Raw genomic sequence first — 16,505 nt, 5'->3', positions numbered from 1 at the left:
AGTAAAATTTAAAGGAATTGAGTAAAGAAAAAGGAAAAAAAAAAGGTAATAATGACAAAAAATAAATACGAAACTAGTGAAGAAAAAAAATTTTTATATATTAAAAAAACAAAACAAAAAAACAAAAACGGAAACAAAAAAAAGCAAGCAGCAGCTCCCCCTGGTGGATAGGCTTGGTTTGATGTGGTAGGTCTTGGAGTCTGTTCTCTGAGGCTCCGCCCCTGCCTGAGACGAAATGAGCAGCAGGAGGTGAGGTGTGCAGACTCAACTGCGGAGTCCCCACCCCCAGTCAGGATCGCGATTGCAATGGGGGAAAGGACAAAAAAAAAAAGCAAAATATCGAGCCTCTCTTAGTTTCCGATAGCTTTGCTCAAGACGCTGTGCGCTGCTGGAAATGAGCTGGGAGCTCCTACAGTCTGAGCGCGCGCCCGGGCCTCCACCCGCCACCGACTCTTTGTTGGGGGTCGCGTAGGTGTGCGCTCTATTTTTTCCCTGTGGGCACCCGGGATTCGCGCAGTCCGTGCAGGGGGCGAGGTGTGCCGTGGAAATGCGGTCCGTGGTCCCGTTCCCAAAACCAAGTTCGAATTGCTCGCACCTGGTGCAGTCGCCGCTCCGGCCGCTTCCCGCTGGGGAGCGCATCTCCCTAGCGTAGCCGCTTCTCACAGCCACAGGCGCCTCTGATTCCCCGCCGAGATGGCTTAGGGCTGGAGGCTATTCCTTCTCTTGCGCCACCCCATTTTGGGATTCCAGCTGCCCAGCAGTTATCTATGGAGTGGGTTTCTGTCTCCAAGCACAGCCAAGTGTTCTATACCTCTTCCCCAGAGACAGTTCTATGAGCGTGTTCCGACTCTGTCTCTTCCCTTTGTCTCTCGGGCGCCGCGCGCTTGAGCCATGTTGGGCTGGGGATCTTACCTCCCCTGCCCGTCCCGGGCTGGCCCGTTTTTGGATCTCCCCCGTTCGCCCCCACTCACTCAGATATCCTTGAGGTTCTATTCCTTCTGGAGTTCGTATTTTCTCCTTCCGCTCTCGCAGATGAACTAATATCCTTCTCAGTTCGAAAAATGGTGCGGACGGAGTTTACAGAGCTCCCTTCCTCTCCGCCCTCTTGGCTCCACTCTGGTCTCACTATTCTTTAAGCGTTGGTTGGCCACCGACCACTGTGGAATTTCACTGTTCCTTCTGCTCTTCCTAGACTCTGCCTTACCAGCTCCACACCCTTATTCTTACTCTTCCCCTCTCTTCATTGCTTCCAAGGGCAAAGCAGAAGAATTCCTGCCCAGTCTCAGAATCTCTGCATCCACTCTCCTGTAAACTACTGGTCCTGACATTATTGGCAAATCTTCTGTCCCCTTCACTTATCAAGAGCTTCCAACAAAAATGATGTTTTCCTAAAAAGAAATCCTCCTCTTCTCATTACCCTGTAAAATGACAGAATAGCTAGCAGGGTCTACCTACAGAGGAAGCCCCAGTGGCCAAATAACTAAACAGATGAACAGAACAACTACTTCTATAAGTATTTCAGCCAGAAAGCATGTCCTACTGAGAGGTTTCCCTGTTATGGAAACAGTTATGGAAATTGTTCAGAGAGTGAATGGTCAGATCCAAAATTTCTTAAAAAAAAAAAAAGACATAATTTTTTGTTTATTTAAATCAGACTAAAAATTATTCCATCTTTTCATATATCCCAGAGATTAGGAGGTTACACTTACACGCCTATTTAAGATAAAGGTACATGTGGTAAAGTGGAAATGGTGTGGATCCAGCCAAAGTTATGCTGGACTCTAGTTTTGCCATTTAGCAAGTGACTCTGGCACATATTTTTACTTTCTCTCCTCCTTTAAAATTTATCACAAGCCTCAGTTTCTTCATTTCTTAAGTAGAAATAATAAATCTTGCTTCAGATGGGTTTTTTCTAGGTTTTTTTTTTTTCCATTTGGTTTGTTTTGGTAGGAGGAGACTATTTCTTTGTCTTTCCCCTTAAGTCATGTATTGTGTTTTCCTCTATGTACTGAATATAATACTATTAACATTTTCTGTCTCTAACGCCTACATTAAAGCTATTACTATTTTCTATTTTTTACATAATAAAATCAGCACTAAGTGATAGAAAGATGATAAGTTTAGAAGCTTGACAGACATGGAATCCTAAAGTAACCTCCCAAAGTCCTCTTTCTCTCCATCAGTTACTTCCTCAGTACACAGAGGATAAGACTCCCCTGAGGAGGCTGTTGTGAGCAATAGAGTCTGTCACTTAGGTAATGCGCAGTGAGTGAGGGGTCAACATGGAGTGTGCTCGGCCCAAACACCCCGCGGTATCAGCCAGGGTGCCTCCCCACTCAACCCTGCTATTCACACAGGGACATGGAAACCTGCCGAGAGCTCATATACTTATAAAAGACTATCCGGGCTTGATAGAGCACCACTGTGATGGCCTATGGAGAACAGCCTCAGAAATAGCTGGCCCTGCAGCACATATTTCCGTCTAGGCCCTCCGTCCTCACCAAAGCGTGTTCCTGTCCTCAGCCCTAACCATATGTCCCACAAAATAGGGTAATGAGTTTTAAAGGACCTCCGCAGATAAGAAACAGTGACCCGGTCTGCAGTACGTCAGAACATAGCGTAACCCTCTCAGCACGCAAGGACTGAGAGTTCCAATAAGACCTGCGAGTGTGGTGTGATGACCAACCTCCTTCGTCTTTGAATTTAGCCATCTTAACACCAAAGACAGGGTCTAGCACAGACACCCAATAAATGTGTTGATAATAAATATGTGGCACAAATGCCACATTTTTGTGCCCAGGAATGCCAAAATGTTCAGGTAGTGAAGCAATGATCAAGTCAGTAATTAAAATATCAAAAAACTGTATTTTATTTTTTATTTAAAAAATTTTTTAATGTTTATTTTATTTGGTGGGGGGGCGGGTGCAGAGAAGGAGGGAGATATAGGATCCCAAGCAAGCTCCAGGCTCTGAGCTGAGAGGGCTCAAACTCACAAGCCATGAAATCAGGACCTGAGACGAAGTTGATGCTCAACCAACTGAGCCACCCAGACACCCTTAAGACACCCATGCCTGGACTTAAGATTCAAATGAATACAATATTGGGGGTCATTTTTAAGATTAGTAAGTTTTATACAATTCTTATATTTAAGATTAAAGATATTAAATTAGCAATTTTCTAGTTGTTACCGAGTTTTCTATAGGATCTACCCTATAATTATAAAGATACAGGTCAAGGATGGCCAAGTGGTAGTTAGCAACAGCACACTGATTTTTACTTAACAATTTTTAAATCATGCATCAGAATCTGGATAAAAATTTTTGCCAAACAAAAAGTTTAGCACATTACTACCAGCCAGAATTTCTCATATTTTCTGTCTCCAAATTCTCATATAATTTTATTTTCTGATACTAAAGCATGCAACGTGTTCAGTGTGAGGCATGAATGTGTTATTTTTGTCACCAGAGGGCAGGAAATTAAAGTACATTATTTCCAAAACCCTTAGATTTAAGAAATCTTAACTGATTTTCTAAAAGGAGAAAATAATCTGGTAAATACATATTATCCTAGCAAGAAATTCATTAGCACTAGTAAATATAAAAAATAATAAGCTCAGTTGTTTTTATTTTAATAAATTTTATAGGAAAGAAATATGAATTTTTATTGGATGAAAATCTCAAGAATGAACATTTCTCCTAACACAATATATCTTCTGTTTAGTGGTTTTCGTTTGCTGTAAAAACTTCCTTCTTTCTGCTATGTTTCTTTTCTCAGAAGTCTATTTAAGCTTGTTAAATGTTTAGCTAATGGTTTAAATTTTAAATAATGGGACTCCGTGCATTGATTTCCAGTCACCTTCTGAACAGCTTTCCAGGTGCTTTTCCTGAACCGGCACACCTCTGGACACCTCCTTGCATGAGACCTCTAGGTAAATGCCCTGAGACATATTTGCACACCTAACATTTCTGAAAGTATCTTCTAAATGAACTAGACAGAGCTCAGTGCCTTCCTGTATCTCTTGGATTCTAACCACAGCCCCAAAATTAGAAATTCAAAAAACAAAACAATAGAAAGCAAATAATCAAATGCTAATTCTGTGGACAGAGGGTTCAAATCAGGTGATCTCAGGCTTTCATTGATCATTTGTCTCAAACCTAGAGTGGTAGGCGCAATAATTCCCTCTCAGAACCTGTGAATATGTTACCTTCCATGAAAGGGTCTCGCAGAGATGATTAAGGTTAGTAACCTTAAAATGGAGACAGTTTTTTGGATTCTCCAGTGAACCAGTCTAGTCCCATAAATTCAATTTCAGAAGAGGGAGGCAGAAGGAAGGGGACCTAACGGAGGAGGTGGAGGGAGGAGGGGGGGGATCAGAACAAATGTGTGAGAGGGGACTGACCATTGCTGCTTTGAAGAAGTGGAGGCAGGGCCACAAGCCAGGGAATAGGGTGGCTTCTAGAACCTGTGAGTGGCCCTCAGCTGAGAGTGGCAAGAAAATAAGATCCATGGAACAGAATTCTGCCAACCACCTGAATGAATAAGGAAATGTATTCTTTCTTAGAGCCTTCAGAAAGGGACACAGCCTGCAGGAACCTTGACCTTAGCCCAGTGAAACCTGTGTTGAGCTTCTGATCTACAGAACTGTAAGGTAATTTAGCTGCCATTTAAGCTGCTACATTTGTGGGAATTTCTTATGGCAGCCCTAGGAAAGAAGTGCATCTGGCCACTGCTGGTGGGATGGAAGAGTTCTCCCTTCCAGGTCCCATTCAGTACCTTCCTTAGGTTTGCAAGGTGCACCCAGATTCTGGAACATACTCCAACTCTTTCAGCTTACCCACAACTGGGCTAAGTCTTTCTGTAGGAGACAGTGCCTGAGTCTTATAGGAGGAGTTAGCCAGAAGAAAATGGAGTTGTTCCAGGCAGAAGAGACAGTGCCAAGAATTGTATGCCTATGCCATGTGGGAAGGAAGTGAAGGATGTCCTAATGTTTGAAGCATATAGTGAAGCAGGGACCACAGAGAATGAGGCTAAAGGGATTGGCCAGAGCCAAACTAGGAAAATAAGTACCATGCTAAATACCACCAAAACCTGTAAGCATTGGGGAGCCATTCATAAAGTTTTAAACAAGAGTTTTAAACAAAGTTTCAGATTATATTTCATAGGTGACTATTCTTGCAGCTGTCAGGAAGAAAGATGCAAGGGAAATGAAACATTAGAACATCCATGTAGAAGCCCTGGGAAGATACAGTGCCAACCTAAGACATTGATAGGAAGGAGAGCTGTTTGAGGATAAATCCAACAGGCATATAGCTCATAAAGTCAGCAAAACTTAGTAACTGATGAGACCTGGGATTTGAGTGAGAGGTAAGGCCATGCCTAATTCCCAGAGCCTGAGTAAATGGTAGTATCTCCAACAGAAATGAAAATATACAAAAGGAAGAGGTGTTTCATGGAAAAGGAGGTAATATGCTATTTTTGGCAAATGCTATGGAATTTGAGATGTCTATGGTATATGAAGGATGAGCTATCTAGCACTCAGCTGGACTTTTGAGTCTGAAATTCAGAGGAGATATCTCTGTTGTAAATACGAATATGGCAGTATCAATGTATGGCAGATGGGGAGTTGTGAAACTCATGAGTGGAAACAATTCTCAGAAAAAAATAATGAAAGTAAACAAGAATCTCAAGTTAAACCTTTGAGCACACAATATTAGAGCCACGGAGAGGGAAAAAAAACCCCACAAAGGAACTAGAAAAGGAAAAGTCAGGGGTGGAGTGTGATATAACCAAAGTAAAAAGAGAAGATAGATTCCAGAAAAAGGAAGTGGCTAGCAGCAAGGTAAGACCTATAATGTGTCCTTAAATCAAACATTAAAGAACCATTTGTAATGGTCCTCTCGGCAGCACAGGCAAAGTTGAAGCAAGTTACAAAAAAATGAGGAGTATATAGCACATGACAAAATAGAGTGCTATTTCTTCCTTAATCTCTCTCTCATGAATAAATAAATAGGAAGTGTGTCCAGAATGTGAAAGGTAATTAGACTTTCTAAAAGTCATTCTTCCATCAAAATAAATAAATAAAATCTACAGATTATTTTGAATAGGGTTAAGAATATGATTGGTATTATATTTTTAGAGAGATTAATTCAGCAGCAGTGTTAGGGAGAGTTAGAATACCATCTTTCTTTAACCCCACAGACCTCCCCAAATTGTCTTATCAGAAGTTATATAAGAATTCATATTAGTCTCCTATGGCTATGATACAAAGTACCAAGCTTGGTGGCTGAAAACAACACACATTTATTTTAACAATTCTGGAGGTCAGAAATCCAAAATGCGTTTCACAGGGCTCAAATCAGAGTGTTACCAGGGCAGTGCTCCCTCTAGAAACCATAGGGGAGACTCTATTTCCTTGCTCTTTCCAGTTTCTAGAACTGCATTTCTCACATTCTTTGACTGTGGCCCTTTCTCTCCTGAAAGCCAATAGTGCAGCATCTTGCTTCAGCAGGCCCATCATCCTCCTTCTCTGTCTCAAATCTCCCTAAGATGCTATGCCTCCTTTTTTAAAAAAATATAATTTATTACCAAGTTGGTTTCCATCTAACACCCAGTGCTCTTCCCCACAAGTGCCCCTCTCCATGACCATCACACCTCTTCCCCTTCCCCCCTCCCTCATCAGCCTTCAGTTTGTTCTCAGCATTCAAAAGTATCTCATGATTTGCCTCCCTCCCTCTCCTCAACTCTTCCCCCCCCCTTTCCCCTTCCCATGGTCCCCTATTATGTTTCTCCTGTTAGACCTACGAGTGAAAACATATGGTATCTGTCCTTCTCTGCCTGACTTATTTCACTTAGCATGGCTCCCTCTAGGTCCATTCATTTTGCTGCAAATGGCCAGATTTCATTCTTTCTCATTGCCATGTAGTATTCAGTTGTGTGTGTGTGTGTACCACATCTTCTTGATCCATTCATCAGTTGATGGACATTTGGGCTCTTTCCATGATTTGGCTAATTGTTGAAAGTGCCTCTATGAACATTGTGGTACATGTACCCCTATGCATCAGCACTTCTGTATCCGTTGGGTAGATCCCTAGCAGTGCTATTGCTGGGTCATAGGGGAGTTCTATTGATGTTTTTTTGAGGAACCTCCATACAGTTTTCCAGAGCTGCTGTATCAGTTTACATTCCCACCAACCGTGTAGGAGGGTGCCCATTTCTCCACATCCTCACCAGCATCTATAGTCTCTTGATTTGTTCATTTTAGCCACTCTGACTGGCGTGAGGTGGTATCTCAGTGTGGTTTTGATTTGTATTTCCCTGATGATGAGTGATGCTGAGCATCATTTCATGTGCCTGTTGGCTATCTGGATGTCCTCTTTGGAGAAGTGTCTGTTCAAGTCTTCTGCCCATTTCTTCACTGGATTATTCATTTTTCTGGTATGGAGTTTGGTGAGTTCCTTGTAGATTTTGTATACTAGCCCTTTATCCGATATGCCATTTGCCACTATCTTTTCCCATTCTGTTGGTTGCCTATTAGTTTTCTTGATTGTTTCCTTTGCAGTGCAGAAGCTTTTTATCTTAATGAGGTCCCAATAGTTCATTTTTGCTTTCATTTCCCTTGCCTTTGGGGATGTGTCGAGTAGGAAATTGCTGCGATTGAGGTCAAGGAGGCTTTTTCCTGCTTTCTCCTCTAGGATATTGATGGTTTCCTGTCTCACAATCAGGTTCTTTATCCATATTTTTGTGAATGGTGCAAGAAAGTGGTCTAGTTTCATTCTTCTGCATGTTGCTGTCCAGCTCTCCTAGCACCATCTGTTAAAGAGGCTGTCTTTTCTCCACTGGATATTCTATGCTCCTTTTTTTAAAAGAATACTTGTGATTGTATTTAGGGCCCATCTGGATAATTCAGGATCATCTTCTCCTAAATCCTTAAATTAATCACATCTGTGATATCCTTTGTTGCCATAAGAGGGGATACTAACAGGTTCTAGAGATTGACACTTGAATATCTTTGGAGGCCTTTGTTCAGCCTAGAGCAACAGGCATTTAAAACAACAATTCTAGGTGGCTCAGTCAGTGAATCAGATCCAACTTCAGCTCAGTTCATGATCTCATGGTTTGTGGGTTCAAGCCCTGCATTGGGCTCTGTGCTAACAGCTCAGAGCCTGGAGCCTGCTTCAGATTCTGTGTCTCCCTCTCTCTTTGCCCCTCCCTGACTCATGCTCTGTTTCTCTCTGTATCAATAATAAATAAACATAAAAAATTTTTTAAACAACAATTCTAAATACTTTGGTCTGTTTTTCATCTTTGTCCTTGAGTGACTGAATGGTGACAAAAATATTTGCACTGATAGTCTCAATTGGAAGAGTGGTTAGAATTGGCAATGGGGCAAGAGGAAAATGCAAACCCGTGTGGTGCTATAGGAAGAAGGGAAAGACATACTAAGACACAATTTGACCAAGAGATTAGTGAGATGCCTACTACAGTTCAAGTGGGGGAAGTGGATGATTTACTTATAATACGTGTATTCATGTAATGACAGAGAGACCAGTATGCAGGTATACTGGAATGGAGGCACTGCTGTCATTTAGGATCTTGTTGGCAGAAGGCATGGAGTTTGAGAGGAAAAATAAGGGCATGAACCAGTTATAAGGACCAAGAAATGAGCCTCTAGTTGCAGCTGAGGTACATGGAAAGGCTAGGAGTCCTAGGTGGGAGAAGTCCTGAGAACGTGGATACTGTGGAGAATGGATTTATGAAGAGGTTAGTTTAGCCTCTGTCATGATAATCAGAAATTCTGAATATAAAATAATGAATTCATGAAACTTTAGAACATAATTGGCTCGTTTTTGCTGCATTTCCTTTATTATTACAATTTTTTTTGCAAAATTTGATTTTTAAAATCTTTTTATGTTACTCTGTGCAACATAAAATAAATGTGTTGTGGCTAATAATTGTGAGTCAAATAGGCAATTAATTTGTATTAAGGAAATATTTATTAGTGGAAAAAAGTATTGCTAAAGGAGATCAAGCCTTTGGGGACTGAATTACAATGATCTTTCATAAGGTATTCATTCCATTTGGACCAGAATCAAAACTGGAAATAAAATAGTGGATTTCTATAAATACACTATTAAAAAATTAAAGAAACTATTTTAAGCTGATATGCACGTTACCATATTGATAAATCTCTGGAATGGAAATGGGAGTTACTACCCCATTGTCTTACTATGAAGATGTTTGCACACTAGATGTTTCAGTCAAGGTCCTGGAACTGGACAGGTGACGTCATTAGCTGGGATTTTTGAGGAAGCCTTTTTGGTGCAGGCATTTTTTGCAGTGGTGTAGACAGGGTTAAGGGAACCAACAGGAGGTGTTGAAGCAGGCTGAAGGACTAGCAGCAGCTGAAAACGATTATCACCCACAGGCCTAAAGGGTAAGAGGAGGAAGGCTTCCCGGAACCAGGAACAGCCAAGGTCTTGGGAGACAGAGAATAATCATCACACTGGCCAATAACATATACTTTAGTAAGGCTGTGAAACTTTAAAAACTAAAATGTAAGCAACTTTACCCCTTCTTCCAACTGTCACGGCATATAATATGTTGCTCTGAGGTGTAAGAGTTGGCCATAATCCAGAACAAAGATAATCTTTCTTGGAGATCACCTTTGAAAAACGTGTGCAGGGAGCTACATAGGCTTTTATCTCTATGTTTTAGCAGTTACCACGCAGTTAGTCAGAACAATGAACAGGGAGATGCATTCGCAAAGCAATTTACAGACGCCCAAACAGTTAATGATTTTCCATTTTACTCAGGTTTGTTAACCTACAACAGTTATCCTTCAAGGCAGCAAACAATTCCTGTAGGACTTGACCCCCAAAGAAAGATCCCTGGAAGGTAAAGGAAAAAAAAAAAAGCTTTCAACAAGAAACACTTTTGCTAAAGGATTTCCCATACATTCTAAATGGGAAATGTCAAGACTGGAATATTATTTTTATTGTCATTATTATCACTTTTGCTGGAACAAGCAAATCACATATGCACTTTACAGCTGAACAGTATTTTCCGGCTTTCCAGTTCCTCTGTCAGGCCCAAAATAGGTAATTACAGAAGCAAACAAAACCCTTTATATGATCCAAAGGTTTAGCAGGAGCCATCACCACCTACACACTGGGCAGCAGGTCCCATGGGAAACATTCAGTGTGAGCCATGTGGGAATCAAAGTGAAAACCGACAGCTTCAGTTCTGGCTTTGGAACATATGGTGTGGTAAATTATCAGCATGCAGTCTATAATTAAGGACACAGTTTCTCAATAATAATCCCTAAACGTGCATGTACTCAGCTGCACATTACCTTCTGAAATGGAGTCAGATATGGCCAAGCTTTGGTCTGAAGCCATACTGATGCTTTGGGGACTGTAATGAATAGTCTCTGAATTATAAATGCCTTCCTCACCTACTCCCACCAGTTTCCTAGTAGCCAGCTGTACTTTGTCACCCGCATGTTTCATATCTTATATCATGTGACCCCTCATCTTTGCCACAAGCAAATGGGATCAGGGCCTGGGGTCTGAATGAGCATCTATGGTTAGCAGCCTAAGACATAGTTAGGCCTGAGAACCCCACAGAGGCACTCTGCACTACAAAGTGTCAATGCAGTGCAATGACATATTCTCTCTAGACAAGTCTCAATGGAAGCAGAAGCCAGGCAGCAGAAGCATCCAGGAGCAGGCACAAACTGTGATATAGAATGCAAGAGAACAGTGAAGACGGCAGTAGGAGGTGACAGAGAAGCTGTAGCTTGGCATAAGGCACAGCAGTAGAAACTGAGGGTCCAGAATAGTGGTGTAATTAAAATAGAGAGCAGGGAGGGATGGGTCCCTGATTCTGGTACAGCCACTGGAGCAGCCTGAGCGGCCATGAGTGACATTTCACTTCCTTAAGTGCCTGGCTGTGAAATTGCAGGTATCATTTCCCTCCATAGCCTTATAAAAATTCCGAGGACTGAGGATGCCTCTGCGCTATCTCTGAGCATGTGGTGTCCTTGAGCATGATCTGTGCCTTGCAACTTGGAAAAAAAACACAGAAGATTTTTTTCTCCATCAGGAACGTTCTTTTTTGCACATACAGCATAATGATAGATGAGTCTAGAGCTTGGAGAAAATCAGGCTCTAACACCAAAGCAGCATTCCATTTCAGCTCTGCCAAAAGAAATAACTGACCATGTGTCAGAAACTGTGCTAGGACAAAATTGGTCACGGTTTGGGAAAATCGTTGCAAATAACTTGTAAGAAACAGGAATGCTCACAGATTTTAATTTCGGCCGAACATTAACACTACAATAGTCACACCAACACGACGACTACATTGTGGTTTCCTTGAGCATCAGAAATGCATTAGTGCTCTTTGTGCTTATACAGGACCTTGCAAGCATACTGGATGTGTGATGTGGTCACCGCCTCTTAGATCTGAGTTGTCAAGGGACCTGGCCTGGCATGTACATAGATGCAGCCTCGGAAAAGCATTGTCTTAGATTTGTGATTGCAGATTTTCCCACCTGTAAATCAGTGAAATAACAAAAAGTAATCTCTTTTGAATATAAATGTTAACATATATCTCATTTTGAAGATCAAGCAAAAGATAACTTCCACCAATTTCTTCGTAGAAACGGCTTGTAGTTTGCAACGGAAGCAGTTCTCATTTCATAGGAGAAGTCTGGCTAGTTGACTGGTCACTCACAAAATGGTGAATTCCCCAACAGCACATGGTTAGGCCTGTTTTGCAGACTCACATAGATGAATGTCTAGAGTGGAGTATCAATTTACTAAGTTACATTAACAATGTCACCACCAGGTGGCAGGCAATTCACATCTGCTTTAGTAAAATCTCCCAAGAGGGAAGGTGCATGGAAAACCAAATTCCAAGGGGTTCCTAGTTTGAACGCATCACAGAAAGAGGGGTGACTTAAGTATATACGTTTACATTTTGTTACTTAAGGTTCTGTTATCTTACTGCATCCGTCTCTAGCAGGGGCAAGTTTCCGCCTGGCATAGGGACCCGTTCATTGGCCTGAGGGAACACCTTTGCTGTTCAGCAGGGTTTGGGTGAGCACCGTCACCTAGTTCTGGCCTTCCACCTCCCTTTTTCATGTTACAGGTCTGGACTTTTTAACTTTCTTGCCCACCAACTCCTTTGGCAGTCTGACAGAGTCCCTGAATCTCTTTTAGAATAGTAATTTTAAATGCATAAAATAACACATAGGATTATAAATGAAACCAGTTATAATGGAACAGAGTTCAATTCATTCCGGTTAAGATCCCCTACAACCTGACCAATTCGTATAGTCTTTTCCCCAAATCTGGTCTAATAAATTTAACTGGGTTTTCCCTTGCTAAAGTAAATTCACATTTCTGCCTGGCCTCTTTTTTATTGTTGAGATTGCCTTGTTTAGAGTTTGGCAAATTTCTAACTCTTTTGTTCTTTTGCTACACAATCACAGACCACTTCCTGGTCATCCAAACTCATGGCTCAATACATGGCTAACAAAATCCACCATTTCTTTCATCTCCAAGTCCTTGAGATTTGGTGTGATAATGAGAAAACCCCTCTACTCTCCTGAGTAATAATACAGAGTAGAGAATGAGTAAGAAGAAATTTAGTACAGTGCGACAGCCTAGAAATGGAGCCCCCTAATTGTAGCTTGCCTAATGTATAGTATAGTACTCACCTACTATGTATCGAATTCTACACAGAGATCCACACTCTGCTCTCTGCTTTGTCTGGAGTCAGAAAACTTGTTTTGCAATTCAATCTCATCTCCTAAACAACTCTGGGCAAATCATCTAACCCTCTGGGCTTCAATTTCCTCATGTGTAAAAGATGTAAATAACAGCAATAGCTCTGGAGATTGTTGTGCATGAAATAAAAGAATGGATGTGAAAGTGCTATGTGTTAGCAAATTGGGCACTGAAAATACAAACACCTAGGTAATTTGTAGAGCCTTCATCACATCTAAATTCAGCTCCTGTTAATTACTGTTGCATGCACTGTATCTTCCCTACTTTTTTCAAGTTCATAAGCATCAGGATCTTATCCACTCTCACTGTAGCCTACAATCCTTTCTATTACAATCACTAAGATAGAAGTCATTTAAAAAATAATAGGATCTTAAAATATCCTTGGCCCTTCTAGGATATTTTAGCCCAAAACACAATTGTAGGTGGTTAAGCTCCAGGATTGTAAATATGCACTACTGACATCTCAACAACTGAGCTCCCCATCCTTAGAGCTATTTAAACAGGCGGTTGATGTGTCTGTAACACTTCTTGAGAGGTTTCTGTCTTTGCGACCTGAGTTCCAGGAAGCCAGCAATCTGTACTGTTTTTATTTTACAAGACTCTGGAACAATCTACCTGCCATTGCTCTACAAGACCAGTGTTAGGATTTTCCTTCCTAGTCATCTTTTCAAATTGCCTCCCTACTTCATCTCCAGGTTGAATGGGTTACAAGCTACACTCACATGTAAAAGGACAGGCAAAATGACTTCTTCCTATAAACTTGCCAAACACACCCAACCTATATAGAAATTCGTCCCTGAAATCTAAACCCTGCTAATATGAGAGAAGACTTCCAGCTCTTTTTCCTATGTTCACCATATCACACTTCTTTTGGTGCTTGGATGCATGGCACAAGGGGAAAAATGCTTTTTTAAAATGTTTATTTATTTTTGAGAGACAAAGATACAGAACCTGAGCAGGGGAGGGGCAGAGAGAGAGAGGGAGACGCAGAATCTGAAGCAGGCTCCAGGCTCTGAACTATCAGCACAGAGCCCTACACAGGGCTTGAACTCATGAACCATGAGATCGTGACCTGAGCTGAAGTCTGATGCTTAACCAACTGAGCCACCCAGGCGCTCCCAAAACTGTTTTTCTTTCTCTTTCTCTCTAAAATACAAGAGAAACCCTATTATTATCCCTCATAGACACACGACAGCCTTACTACAGTCCTCAGCACAGTGAGAAAAGTTCTCTCCTGCTTGAAATTAATTCACAGGAAATAAATTCTGCTAGCTATATCAGATTTTCAGAAACTACACATTTTCTAGAAATGTTAAAAAGTCAGAAAAATGTTCTTGTCCTGAAACTTTGATTGGATCAGAGCAGCTTTCATGTCAGGGAGCAGAAATACGTGTTCCCACGTTCCCAGTCACAGTAGCTATCACTGGGCTCCTACTCTTCTGTTCCATAGCATTTCTCTCTGCAGCAGGGATGTGTGAGGTTGGCACTGGCCATATAAGGATGAGTGAGACAGAGTCCTTGACCTCTAAGAATTTACCCTCTTGGTACCACTTTCAATACTGGGATCACCACGCACGAGTTATGAAGGATTTGTTACCACTACTGACCTACTAAAGATCATGGATAACTTACTTTCTTTTTTATAAATTAGACCACATTTAAAGTCACCCCTATAGTTGCATGTGAATCATTCTGATTTGTTTTCTTTTTCTTTAAGTTTATTTATTTATTTTTGACAGAGAGAGAGAGAGAGAGAGAGAGAGAGAGAGAGCGAGCGAGCAGGGGCAGGGCAGAGAGAGAAGGAAAGACAGAATTCCACAGAGCCCAACACTGAGCTAGAATTCACAAACTGTGAGATCATGACCTGACCTGAAATCAAGAGTTGGGATATATAACCAACTGAGCCACCCAGGTGCCCCTTGATTTGGTTTCTTGAGTGAGACAGGAAAGGGTGGAGTTACAGTGATACCCAGAATTTACACAAGAGATAGGTGAACATCACATTTCACAGAGAAAAAGAGGCATTGAGAACAGCTGCCCTGGCACATGCAATAAACTGCGGGCCTTGATAATTACAAGAAAGTTAAGACATGGCTCCTGGCCTTAAGGATCTTATAATGTAACTAGCAGGATATACCAGATAGCCATGTGGATAATATAAATTATGGAGTTTGGACTTTGGAAGTGGGAGAGAATAGGACAAAGGAAGAAATGACTTCACATCAGTGTTGAGACATCTTGTAGAGATGGAGAGACTTCGGTGTTGGGAAGGTTTTGACAGGTAAGAGTTATAGAGACAAAGATATCAGAGAGGGAAGGCTACCTCCGAAGTGAGACTGACAGGCTCTGCCTGGTATCTTCAAGTCTTCCCACATCCCTACTAACATGCTCAGAGCTGTAGCTCTCATCAGACCAAACTTCAAATCCAGGTGCTTCTCTGTAGCCCCACTCATTTCCACATTAACTCATGACCTCCTCAGGGCTCACCTCGATTCCCGTGACAGCCGCCAGATGGTTCTCCTGGACTCCACTATGGCCTGGCTTGAATCCATTCTCCCCAGAGAGACCCTCCCAATATCAAATTGACCAAAGACTAACTCTTCTGCTTAAAATCATTCAGTGAGTCATCTGTTACCTCCACAAGGAAGTCCGGTCATGGGATACAAGACCTTTTACAGTGTAGTTGTAACTTACTCTCCTGCCTTATCTTTTGCCTTTTCCCATCTTCTGTCCTCCTCCTGAGCTACTGAATTACTTGTCTTACTCGGGTTATGTTGCTATAACAAAAAAACAAAAACAAAACCAAAAACATTAGGCTGAGAGGCTGAAACAACAGAAATTTATTTTCTCATATTTCTGGAGACTGGAAATTTAAGATCAAGGCACTAGCAGGATCAATGTCTGGCGAGAGCCCTCTTTGGGTTGTAGATGGTAGGCATCTCATTATGTCTTCGCACAGCCTTTCCTTGTCATGCATGCATGGAAGAGAGTGAGTAAGCTGGTCTCTTCTTATAAGGACAGTAATCCTATTGGATTTGGGCTCTACTCTTATTACTTAATCTATCCCTAATTATCTCCCAAAGGCTCTCTCTCCAGATACCAATGCATTGGCGGGGGGTGGGGGGACACAAACATTCAGTTCATAACACTTGCTATTTATTCTCTGAACACACCGTATTTTCCCACATAACCCAGTGCCTTTGTATAAGCTGTCCCCTCTACCTGGCGTGCCCTTCTCTGAAACACTCCACAACACCCTTATCTGCTGCCTCCCTCTACCTCTTACCTTTGTTTTGGGAATTTCTTTATCACCTTGAGACTTCGTTTGGGCTCAGATGTGTGTTCTTTGGAAGGTTCCACTCGGGCTTACATGCCTCCATCAGAACTGAAATATAGCTACTAATACAGGGCTGTGATTTCCTTCTGGGGGAAACTATGTCTTATCCTTATCCATCATCCTATCCCTAATGCTGTGCCTGGCACATGTTTGTTGCATGTAGACATGCATGAATGAATGAAAGTGAGGTAAGGCCATGTTGTGGGGAAAAAAATGAGACCAAGAATTTAGGCTTGATTAAATAAGCAGTGTGAAGGTCTTATATGTTCTTCAGCATAAAAATATGATTCAAGTGAGGAGCACCTGAGTGGCTCAGTCGGTTAAGTGTCCAGCTCTTGGTCTCGGCTCAGGTCATGATCTCACAGTTCATGGGT

Source organism: Suricata suricatta, chromosome 15, assembly GCF_006229205.1.
Source record: "Suricata suricatta isolate VVHF042 chromosome 15, meerkat_22Aug2017_6uvM2_HiC, whole genome shotgun sequence".
Classification (NCBI taxonomy): Eukaryota; Metazoa; Chordata; class Mammalia; order Carnivora; family Herpestidae; genus Suricata; species Suricata suricatta.
This window is presented reverse-complemented; position numbering follows the sequence as displayed.